General features: G+C 41.3%; 1 long non-coding RNA gene across 1 annotated transcript; it reads left to right on the top strand.

Annotated features, from left to right (window-relative positions):
- The first annotated feature begins 3564 nt into the window (after positions 1 to 3564).
- On the top strand, positions 3565 to 11367 carry LOC133507235 (uncharacterized). The gene is made up of 3 exons (XR_009796780.1): positions 3565 to 3660; positions 8681 to 8731; positions 11279 to 11367. It is a non-coding gene; the product is annotated as an uncharacterized LOC133507235 (long non-coding RNA).
- Positions 11368 to 12437: the final 1070 nt, after the last annotated feature.

Here is a 12437-nt window from a genome sequence, read left to right as displayed (position 1 = left end):
TTGGGCTTGTGCACCTTTTACCAAAGTAGAATGTCCCGTAATGACTTCTGACACATCCAACGTGCGTAATCAACAAATGTGGGTGCAACCACCCATGATGCGTGAGTCATTGAAATCTGGAGCTCTCTGTAATTTTTGGAGTTTTCCTCTGATGTGAAATGCAATAGAAATCCAGTTGGAAAATATCTCACATTGAATGTGAAATCAACCTCCAGATAGGCAAGTTAATTGTGGGAGAGAAATGAGCATCCCTGATGTGCAGATCACTCGTCTTGCACCACAGACTGCGGGTGAGTCTCACATTAGATATATTTCACAACCGACATGGATCAAATAATAAAAGATCCAAAAATCGAACTCACCATTACGGCAGTATGATCACATCAATTGGTGTAATAATCAGTGGCACTTTCAGACAAACTTCAACACTGAGCATGATAAAAAGCACTTCACAGGTGAGAGAGAGTCCAATGATGCCGATACTTTTCACTAATTAATATGATGTATCGATGTTTTGGAACAGATTACAGCCGTTGGGCAGTCGATGAGCAGAGGTGAGTGTGTATGTGAAACATATTGAACACTCCGCCTTTGTGACAACACCCACTTTGAAAATATTTGAAACTAACTTATATTCACCTTCTATCACAAAACAATGAAAATATGTGGAGGAGAACAAAATGCATACCTTACACCAGGAATCTCACAAACAAGAGGAAGTACTTCCTCCCACCACACGATAAGTGTGGCTTCAAAATAAAGCAGCCTACTTCCTGTGTTTCTCAGATCTTCCACCAACAGTTCAACGGCATTTTCCCCACTATACAATGAACATTTTTAAACATAAAATTTCATATACCATCAATGACGTTGAAAAGAACGAAAAAGAATAAATGTCAGAGAAATTCCTGCCTTTCCAAATAAAAGTTCGCTTCCACGTCCTGTTCCTATTATAGCACAACAACATCACACCATTACATATGGCATCCTCAGCAGGAGTCAGTCTCCATTGGGCTGTCACCAGATTGTCGGGGCCGTTAATGTCCCGAACGTGGCACGAGGGTGGACCCAAATGCACGACTCCAGAGACAAGCAGACAGTGCAGAGGAAACCTTTATTCGGTCCAAGGTCCATGATCAGGCAGACAGTCCAAACAATCAGAAGTAATAGTACGGCAGGCTTACGAGGGTGGTCAGTGGACAGGCGTGGGTCGGTGCACGGAGAGCAGAAGTCAGCCAAACAGGAGTGCGGGAACGAGGCAACAAGGACGACGATCTAGCGGAGGATAAGTCGTCCCCCAAGTCCTATCTATACTGGGCGTCATCAACTGTAACACGGTGCAGGTGTGCTCTGACTAATTGGCTGGCCAGGCCCAGCCTGGGCAGGAAGCCCGGAGCATGACAGTTAACTGAATTATAATGTGAAATGAAATGAAATGAAATGTGATGTTTCGCCGTTGTAGGATGCGAGACTTAAGACAAACAGCCTCTGCAGTGACGACAAGGAAAAGTGTTGAAGTACAAAATGTGAGACACCCCCTTTCTATCTAGCCAACAGAATACATTTTTAACCATAAGACCACAATTTTAAGCACCTCCTATTTCACCTTACTCATAAGGAAAGAAAAAAGGCAAAGTTTTTATCACAAAAATGCTTTTTTTTTTTGCACATAAAAGTCAATTTCTTCCATGTAACTTAATCAGCTGCTATCAAAGCTAATTAAACTGTGATACATGTTGAAAAACAACAAATGTATGAAAACATGTGAAGATTGGTGTGAATTTCTAAGAGAAGTCATTTTTCTCTGAAATGGTGGGTGTAGGGATAAAATGATAAAAATTGCTGTTGGGTGAAGTGAGAAAGTCTGAGAAGCAGGAAATAAAAATCAAACCTTATAAAGAGAGACAAAAGAAGCTGGGTGGGAAGAGAGCAAAAGGAAGAGAGCAAAGAAATGGGAAAACTGAAAAAGAGCAACCAAACAGAAAATACGACGAGTTCAGAGTGAGATGTTATAATGTTGCCCTTTCTCAATGTGTCAAAGAGAGCTCTGACTGTCAAGGTTTGCATTTTTAGACTTTATTTAGTTTTGTTTCATGTTTCTGTGTGTCCCATAATGTTCATGACATCCTATTGAAATCTGATGTCACATTCGACACAATATTCGAGGAAGTTGTAACTGTGAACATCGAGTAGCTTGAGTCCAAACAAAGGGTACAAGTTGTAGTTTGAAAAATGAAAAAAGAATTAAAGAAAACCTCTGCTCTGGGTTTTCAGAAATCCTACAACTTCCCCTGTGACAATGACAATAAACCCACATCGTTGAGTTCTGTGTTAGTTTCTACTGTCTGGCAGCATCTGCCCACTCACGCCTATACACAGTGAAAACAGTCATTATGGGAATAGATGATACCAAAGTAGTTACCTTTCAACTGTGGAAGGCAATAAACTGGAAAATCAGTAAATGAATTGCATCCTTCGCTGCGGCTGACTCGTGCAGTCATAGCGGTTTTAAAGCTAGTGTTAATTCAGCTCCTTGCAAACACATGGGTCAGCCAGTAGCCCTATGATGCTGTGTAAATAAACTGTAATTGGGGGTTTCATCACTGCTACTAATTACAGAATGGCACTTATCTCACTATTGCTGTGTGGATGTATGCATGCATGTGTGCTAGCTCTAATTATGTAAACACATATAACAATTGAAAGCATATTACTGCCGCTCTTATCTCAAGGGTATAATTAGAGGACTGCAGACTGTGATCAGTAATTTAGTTGTTGCTCACATATTACAGGGCTGCTCATTATATAAGCCAATGGTATTAAATGAGATTGCCTCCATATTTCACTCGATGCCAGTGCTTTGTTCACTTAATAGATCTGTTGCACAGTTTGTGATAGAGGTGGGAATCTCTCGCCAACTCAAGATTGGATTATGTTTTTGAGGGCTACCGTTCAATTCACATCCTGATTATTGATGCGTCTGAATCAATGCTTATTTTTTCTGGTGATGACATATATTTCAAGGTTTACAAATTACAGATGGATTTATGTCAATTATCTTTCATTAAACGAAAAGGGAAGGTATACAGTATGTATGTATGAAATAGAATTTGCCAAGAAAATGCAAAAAGCCACAAGCAAATCACCAAACATGCAAAAGCAATATTCTCTTAGTACTATTAATTTACAAGATTACCTCACTAATATAAACAACTACTATTGTCCCCTTGAACTAATAGACTTTGGATTCTACTCATTTTTGTGGATCTAGTAAGGAATTGTGGAGCAAAAAAACAATGAGCTATCCTCATGTGTATCACAAGATTGCGGAAGCCTATCCCAGCTATCATCTAGTAGCAGGCAGGGTAGACCCTGAACTGGTTGCCAGCCAATCACAGGGCACATGGAAACAGACAACAGTCACACTCACAATCACACCTAAGTGCAATTTAAAGTGTCCAATTGATCTTTTAATGTTGCATATTTTTGGGAAGTGCGAGGAAACCGGAGTGCCTGGAGAAAACTCATGCAGGCACGGGGAGAACATGCACAGGCGGGGCCGGGATTTGAAGCCTGGTCCCCAGAACTGTGAGGCCAACGCTCTACAGCTGCTCCACCATTTACCTGAGAGTATGAGAACCTGTGAGACCGTAAGAACCTGTGAGTTGATATGTTCCTATGACCTGTGTTATTTTTTATCCCAGCACAAGTAATTAAAGTCTATAGTTTGTCTATCAAACTTAATAATGAATGAACACCATACCATGGGGATGAATCAGCAAACCTGTTCAGCTTTGCTACAGTATGTCAGATTCATTTCCTGTGAAGGTTGGACTTTCCCACAGTTGGCCTTTGTCATCAATTCTGTTCATGACTTTTATGGACGGGATTTGCTAATCATTGTAATGGAGAAAAAGTATTGATCCTTCTTCACATTAATCCATCCATCCATTTTCTTTGCTACTTATCCTCACGAGGGGTGTGGGGAGTGCTGGAGCCTATCCCAGCTGTCAACGGGCAGGAGGCGGGGTACACCCTGAACTGGTTGCCAGCCAATCACAGGGTACATAGAGACAAACAGTCACACTCACAATCACACCAAGGGGCAATTTAGAGTGTCCAATTAATGTTGCATGTTTTTGGGATGTGTGAGAAAATCAGAGTGCCCAGAGAAAACCCATGTAGGCATATGGAGAACATGCAAACTACACACAGCCGGGGCCGGGACTGAACCCGGGTCCTCAGATGTGTGAGGCCAAAGCTTTACCAGCTGCTCCACCGTGTCACCTTCTTCAAGTTAATACTCTAGTCAAAATAAAACGTGCAGTACATTTAAACTGGCAAGTACAGTTTATGGAAAATACTGTATTAGTTGAGTAAATGAAATGGAGATTACTTCCCAACTCTGCCAGTCAGTCATGTATAACTCAATTCAACTAAAAAAAAAGGGAAAAAAAACAGCTTTCAAGAAAGCATGTAATAATAAACAACTGCGATAACTGGTTGCCCAAGTGTGCATCATGATAATAATCATAAAAAAAACACAAAGTATGTTAATAAGGCTTCAAAACTGTAACATTCTTTCAGCTTCCAGTGACTGTGGGCGTGGGTTTGCATGATTTAAATAAAGGGTGTCCAAATTATGAAAAAAAATGTTCTTACTGTAGTAGCTAGAGCATGGACTAAAATGAAGATTTGACAGGCGTTCTTTATAAACAGTATCAATAAAAAAAGAAAAAAAAAACAAACATCAACTAAAAAGCAATGTGTGTCCCACAAACCCAAGTCATCCAGGGGGACCTGTGTTGGACTGCTGTGGCCGCAGAGGTACAGGCATTGGTGGTGAATTCCCACCACCACCTACCCCTCCTTTGCCACCCCACCCCCAACTTGCCCTATGACAAGGGTGGCTGTCAGGCCTAATGCTGTTTTTCTGGACTCCTGGTAACTACTCAAAACGGTAGCATATTAGCCTGTCTGGTTGGCAGCAACGTCCGTGGCGCCAGACCAGAGACAGTGTCACCCAAGTAATAGAAAAAACACTTTAGGGAAAAACACTTTAGGGAACATGTCTTTTTTTGGGAGCTTGGGAATCATTTGATGTCCAACTGCATGCGATAGTAACCCTAACCCTAGTATTTAGCTTCGACCCCAAAACTCCCAGCCAAATGAAATGATGAAAGAGCCCAAGCTCTGTGTATCTTAATAATTTGGTACTATATTGTTCTCGGTCTTTACAGAGGTTTTCAGCACTTCAAACATATTTAATGTACTTACAGACAAAACAAGGTTATGAGTTTGGGGGTGTGAGTTTGTACAGGCTCGTCACAATTTAAAGTGTCTCTGATTCACCTTAAATAAAGTTCAGCTGTTCTAGCAGGAAATAACTACAATGTGGCCCACGCCAAAAAAACAGTTCCAGCTCACCTGTGACCCTAAAGGGGACCAACGGTATACAAAATGTATGGAATGAGGACAGTATTGCTGGCACAGCTTCATCCTGTAGGTGTCATACTTGCCAAAGCATTTTTTTTCATTATTCACTAATTCCTTAAGATTAATTTTATTCGGAGTAGTTAATGTGTAAAGTCTATAGACGTGTGCTTGTTTATGTGTGTGTGCGCGTGAGTCAACAGGCACCAGTGTCCTATTGAACCACTTAAAGGATTCTATTTAACGGGTCAGCCAAGCAATTAATCAAGGTTTTAATTGGAATCCCGAGTCAAGTGACACATTTTATGCAAATGAGGTATTTAATATTCCGGCCTATATTCATTGCTTGAGTTAAAATGCTTTATCCGCCATCACAGGCTACCAGTTCCATTAGAAAATTAGTGAGCAATAATAAATCCAAATAGACAATCATTGCCTGGTGAGGAAAAATCTGAAATATCAGAAAGGATCAAATGTTTGTTTCATAGCCTGTCAATATGAGACCATGTTAATGCTGGTAATTTTGCCTCATTAGTAACAGACTGCTATCTGCGGGAATTCAGTTTTAATTGGATCACCAAGCAATTAAAACCACTGTTGGTTCCTAATTGTGTTTTACATTTAGTCATAAAGATGTACGATGTGCAAGCTTAACAGTAGGAAGTGTTGCGGTAGTACACACGCCCGACAGGGGAGCGTGGGATCGATTCCCGCTCAGTGATAGTGTTGATATCTTCCCTGTGACTGACTGGCGACCCCCTTCTCCCCTTTCGCTTGAAACTAGCTGGGATAGGATCCAGCTCTCCTGTGACCCTTGTGAGGATGAGCAGATTTCATCATGGATGGATGGCTCAAGTTTAACAGTAAATTAATGTCTGACCCGAGGTGCCATGCATGTTTCAGTTATCCATCCATTTTCTGAGCCACTTATCATCACGAGGGTCACAGGAGTACTGGAGCCTAACCCAGCTCTCATCGGGCAGGAGGCAGGGTACATCGTGAACTGGCTGCCAGCATGGATACATGGAGAAAGACAACAGTCGCACTCAAAATCACACTGAGGGGCATTTTCGAGTGTCCAATTAATGTTGCATGTTTTTGGGATGTGGGAGGAGAAAACCCACGCAGGCACGGGAAGAACATAAAAGCTCCACACAGGAGGGACTGGGATTTGAACCATGGTCTTTAAAACTGTGAGGGCATCCCTCTACAGCTGCGCCACCATGGCGGCTATTTCAGTTACATTGAAGAAAATGAGTATTTGAACACCCTGCTATATTACCAGTTCTCCCACTCAGAAATCATAGGTGCATGTCGACTGTGAGAGAGATAATCTAAAAAGAAAAAATCATAAATCACAATGTGTGAGTTTTTTAATGATTTATCTGTGTGTTATAGCTACAAATAAGTATTTGAACACCTGAGAAAACCAATGTTAATATTTGGTACTGTAGCCTTCGTTTGCAATTACAGAGGTTAAACCACACAGATCTTTTCTAGATCAGACAGGTTTCTGGGCTGTCGCTGAGAAACACAGAGTTTCAGCTCCCTCCAAAGATTTTCTATTGGGTATAGGTCTGGAGACTGGCTAGGCCACCCCAGAACCTTGACATGGTTCCTACGAAGCCACTCCTTGGTTTTCCTGGCTGTGTGCTTCGGGTCATTGTCATGTTGAAAGACCCAGCCACGACCCATCTTCAATGCTCTGACTGAAGGAAAGATGTTCTTCCCCAGAGTCTCACAATACATGGCCGCAGTCATCCTCTCCTTAATGCAGCGCAATCGCCCTATCCCATGTGCAGAAAAACACCCCCAAAGCATGATGCTACCACCCACACCCTTCACAGTAGGGATTGTGTTCTTGGGATGGAATTCATCATTTGTCTTCCTCCAAACACGGATAGTGGTATTATGACCAAAAATTTCATTTTGGTCTCATCTGACCCCAAAACTTTCTCCCATGAGTCCTCTGTATAATCCAAATGGTCATTGGCAAACTTAAGACGGGCCTTAACATGTGCTGGTTTAAGCAGGGGAACCTTCCGTGCCCTGCATGATTTCAAACCATGACGTCTTAGTGTTTTACCAACAGTCACCTTGGAAACAGTGGTTCCAGCTCTTTTCAGCTCATTGACCAAGTCCGGTCATGTAGTCCTGGGCTGATTCCTCACCTTTCTAAGGATCATTGAGACCCCACGAGGTGATATCTTGCATGGGGGTCCAATCCGATTGAGATTGACTGTCATGATTAGCTTCTTCCATTTTCGAATGATTGCTCCAACAGTGGACCTTTTTTCACCAAGCTGCTTGGCAATTTCTCCGTAGCCCCTTCCAGCCGTGTGAAGTTTTACAATTTTGTCTCTTGTGTCTTTGGACAGTTCTTTCGTCTTGGTCATGTTACAAGTTTGAGTCTTACTGATTGTATGGGGTGGACAGGTGGCTAACGACCTCACACAGGTGCATCTGATTCAGGATAATACATGAAGTGGAGGTGGATGTTTAAAGAAGGACAAAGTCATTGAGGGTCAGAATTCTAGCTGATAGACAGGTGTTTAAATACTTATTTGCGGCTGTATAGCACAAATAAATCGTTAAAAAAATCATACATTGTGATTTCTGGATTTTTCTTTCCCTCAGTCAGAACATTGAAGATGGGTCGTGCCTGGGTCTTTCAACATGACAATGACCCGAAGCACACAGCCAGGAAAACCAAGGAGTGGCTCCGTAATAAGAATATCAAGGTTGACCTGTCTGCTAACACAATTATCACTCTACATAAAAGCTTACAGAAAGCTGGAGAGATTTGAATAAGAGTCAAGTTATAGAAAAAAAAAAACACATGATCAAAAAGAAATTAATTTTAATATTCTAATCAATGTAAATTCATTAAGAGAGGTTTCTGGCCCGTTGAAGAACTGATCTCTGATCTGTAATTCAAACAATGTTCTGTGGTGGTTAGAGGTAAATAAGTTGTAGAGACAAAGACACTTGAATAAAAAAATAAAGTCACTGATACGTGAAATAATATAACACAATAATATGAGTTAAACTGAGTCTTTGACGATAATAAATCAAACAATAATAAGACTTAAACTCAATTTCTTTGTGGAATCACAAAAGAATATGCACATAATTGTAGTGACCTTTTCTGTTGTTGTGCTACAGCTTCGCTTTCACAAGACCCCACTACCCTTTTATTGATAATTGATCAACAATGATGTTCATTATTTATAACTCTGGGTTTCAGTTGCTGCACAGATACAACAGAGGAACATTTTGTCAGTTCTCTTGGAAAGAGGTCAGTTCCAATCTTTTTATTCTCCTTTGATTTATAAGCATATTGTCAAAAGCTGTTATTATTGTATTAATTCAGTAGATACAAGTCCAAGAATAAAAGTTTAAGTGTGTTGCTGTATGTGCTATTTGCCTTACTTCGGTGCAGGCACAGTGGGTTCTGTTCCCACTCAGTGTGAATGTGAATGCAAGTGGTTGTCCGTATGTATAGCTGCCCTATAACTGACTGGCAACCAATCCAGTCTATAGTCCACCTTTCGCCCAAAGTAACCTGTGATAGGCTCCAGCTACCCGTGACAGGATTAGCGGCATTGAGATTGGATCAATGTTTCTCACTGTGGTTCACTGGACTCCTAAAGCTTGAGAAAATCTTTGTAATCCTTTCCAGATTGTTAGATGTCAATTGATGCTAAGAGAGAGATGCTTTTTAAAGCCCAAGTGTCATCCCTATAAACATTCTAAAATAGATATTGTAATGAAAAATACATATAACATGATTCAGTTCAATGTCTATACGAAAAAATAGATGTGAGCGGACAGTGCGTCATACATGCGCAAAGTTGCAGAAGTGTCATTCTACGATATCCAAGTGGTCACAATATTGGCTGCTTCCTCCGTCCGTGACGTCACCCGGACATTCGGCAATGAAAACACGTGGTGCACCCTAACTATGGGAGACAAACGCGCCCCTTCTGACACGGAAGCTCTTTTCTAAAAGGAGAACACCACACAACCGAGTGAAGTTACCGGGGCAATATTACACTATTGTTTCAAGCCCTCGGGGCAATATTACACTATTGTTTCGAGCCATATTCAGATGATATGCGATCACGGCCAAACCGCATCCCCAACCGATCCACTTCCACAGCGGAGTTGAGGCATCGCGGCTCATCGCAGTCGGCTGGTGTGGCTTATGACGGAGCCGAGCCGTGCTGCTTTAGGGGGTTATTCACAAACGCCCCAGTACTGAGCAACACAGTCGACCCGGGGCACTTTATGCGCGCACAGGGCTCAAGTGAGGCATTCTCGGCTGGGTTCTTCAGAGCCGCCCCCATCCGCCATGCCCGACGTGCAGCCTTCGCAGAAGTCGTGACCGCCGAACGCGGCGCCTCAGCCGCTGTGGCTGATTTTTGGCGCCGTGGTGGCATATAATGGAGCCGAGCCGTGCTGCCTTTAGGGGTATGTTCAAAGCCGCCGCAGTACTTGATGAACTCCGTCGAGCGCATTACTGTTTGCACGCAGCTGAGTGAGGCATTCTCGGCTGGGTTTCTTTTGATTCGCAGCCGTCCAACCCGCACGTCGACATATTTCATACGCGAATCTCTTGTTACGTTATGAGAGACCGATTACATGGTCCACCCCAAACTATTATTATTTTTAGTAGCTGTATACACACCTACATGTTATTTTGAACCCACTAAGCTCTCGTCCTCTGCACCCGTGCAATCCATTTTTCACAACGTATCTTGCAAACTTATGAAGGCTAAATCAATTCTCCCGACTGTTCAAGCAATGTCCAGCATTCCAATGAGCCGGCATTTTGGTTAACATGAAGGAACAACGAACTACCTTCCCGAAGGCAAAACTAATGGAAACAAACGAGTCCACTTGGGGGCACCGCTGTCCTTTACGTCACTTCCTGCTTCTTTTCGAAAAAAATCCCTTGAAAGGATTTTCATGGAGGGAGTTACAAAAAGCTGTATACGTCAAACTCATGTTTTGTGGTTATGGGCCCATATTTGCTGACGTTTTTTCATTGATAACATACTAAAATTCATCCATTTCAAGACAAGAGCCCTTTAAGCTTTACAGACAGATTTCTTGAGTGAACAGGGCTCAAGTAATCAGGCTTGGGTGTGGTCAGTAAAAATGAACAAAAAAATTGAAAAAAATTGTCAGGGGCGTGGCCAGGCCAGTGACCTGGGCGGAGCTGCCTCTGGCAGCACCTCCACACCTGTACCATATTGACACTAATTGACCCCTCCGTAGAATTTGCGTGGGCCATCTCGCTGACCAATCAGAGGCCAGAGATGTGCCTAAACCACGCCCCTTGTTGTCATCCGCCATAACCTCAGACGAACAAAGGTCAAAGTCGCATGGTTCAGTAGAGCTTTTGTTTGCGTTTTATCGTGTATTTGGGTTCTTTGACAATAGATATGGTTAAGAGGTGTAGTCACGGCCTTTGTAATAGTGACGACAGGTATCCTGATAGGCTAGTTGGTGGAGTTCAATTTGTACCCTTTCCAAAACCGAAGACCGAGTACAAAAAACGTCTTTGATGGATCAAACTTTGTGGAAGACCGCATGATCAACTGAATCCATCTAAAATCAACCCGAACAGATATGTTTGGACGAAGGTAAACCCTATTTTTGATTTTCAATACATGTCTCATATAAATGAATTAGCAGTTCTTCGCTTGCATAACATAGCTACGTGTGAATGATTGACAGAAATCAGAAGCATGGCTTCTGTCTCAGTTAAGAATTTATTGTATTTAGAATCTATAATATATTGTTGATTTGAAACACATTTTTTTCTTCACTTTTTTAGAACTTCGTAAACCAATCACAACCATCCAAGGAATTTCCTGACCCCTTACCTGCGGATCCCCTTTGTCGGACTCAATCAACCAGGAAGCCACGATCAAAAAGAAGATGTTTGAACTTTGCAACTGAGCGGTATGGTTTTATATGGACAATAACTGTAAATTGGACAATGGAAAAGACAACAAAGTGTTTTGAACTATAACTATATTTGTATTGCATAATGTGCCAGTTCTCTGGGTTAAAAGTCACAATGCAGTTCTCACAAATCCACTTTTAATGTACAAAATCAAGGAAGCACTCCCCTTATATATATATAATTGACATGATTAAAGTACAACTTTTCAAAACATTGTGCATCACATACTGAATTTTTATTTCTGGAAGCATAACAGTGCTGGACAACAGTTTCTTTATGTATAAAACTCAGTTATTATTTAATCATTCACAGGAAATCATCTGTAAGTAGTCAGCCTGAGGAAAGCACCCTGACTGAAGATATTGGCACCAAAGACGACACATCTACCTCAACACTTTCTACTGCGAGTCAGATGCATTCAAGATGGAAGAATTTACACCCATTTAGGATTACCTATGATACTGTAAACCCCTCAGCATTTTATGTTATTTCCACATGTTACTTTATTCAAGTTAAAACAAAACCAAGTTTATGATCCATATAAGGAAGTACATAAACATCCCATGTGACACAAATGTAATCAACCCTAAAAAGAAATTCATGGGTCAGTTTAATGTCTTATGATATGAGATCTTCTTGTTGGACTTGAATGTTTCTGTGAAAAAAAAGGAGTTTGACAGTTGATTAACATTTGACAAGTGTATTCATTGTTGGTTATTTTTGTCACATCATGCAGTTAAATGCCCATGAACAGTATTCACAAGAGTGTATTATGAACTAGACTTAAAAGATTTACAGTGTATGAATAATATAAAATGGGAACATGTGTACATGTTGGTATTGTTATTATTAAATTATTATCATGAAATGAAATGGAAATCATGGTGATGACAGAACCAAACTGTCAACATGTAATGAAACAAATAAAATTACCTGCAGTCTGTCAATGTGTTCCTCACAGGTTTTTTCTTTCTTTCAAGTTTGGGGTTGACAAATACAATTTGTGGAACTGCAACTGGCTAAATCT

The sequence above is a fragment of the Syngnathoides biaculeatus genome, chromosome 1 (genome assembly GCF_019802595.1).
Source record: "Syngnathoides biaculeatus isolate LvHL_M chromosome 1, ASM1980259v1, whole genome shotgun sequence".
NCBI lineage: Eukaryota > Metazoa > Chordata > Actinopteri > Syngnathiformes > Syngnathidae > Syngnathoides > Syngnathoides biaculeatus.
This window is presented reverse-complemented; position numbering and strand designations above follow the sequence as displayed.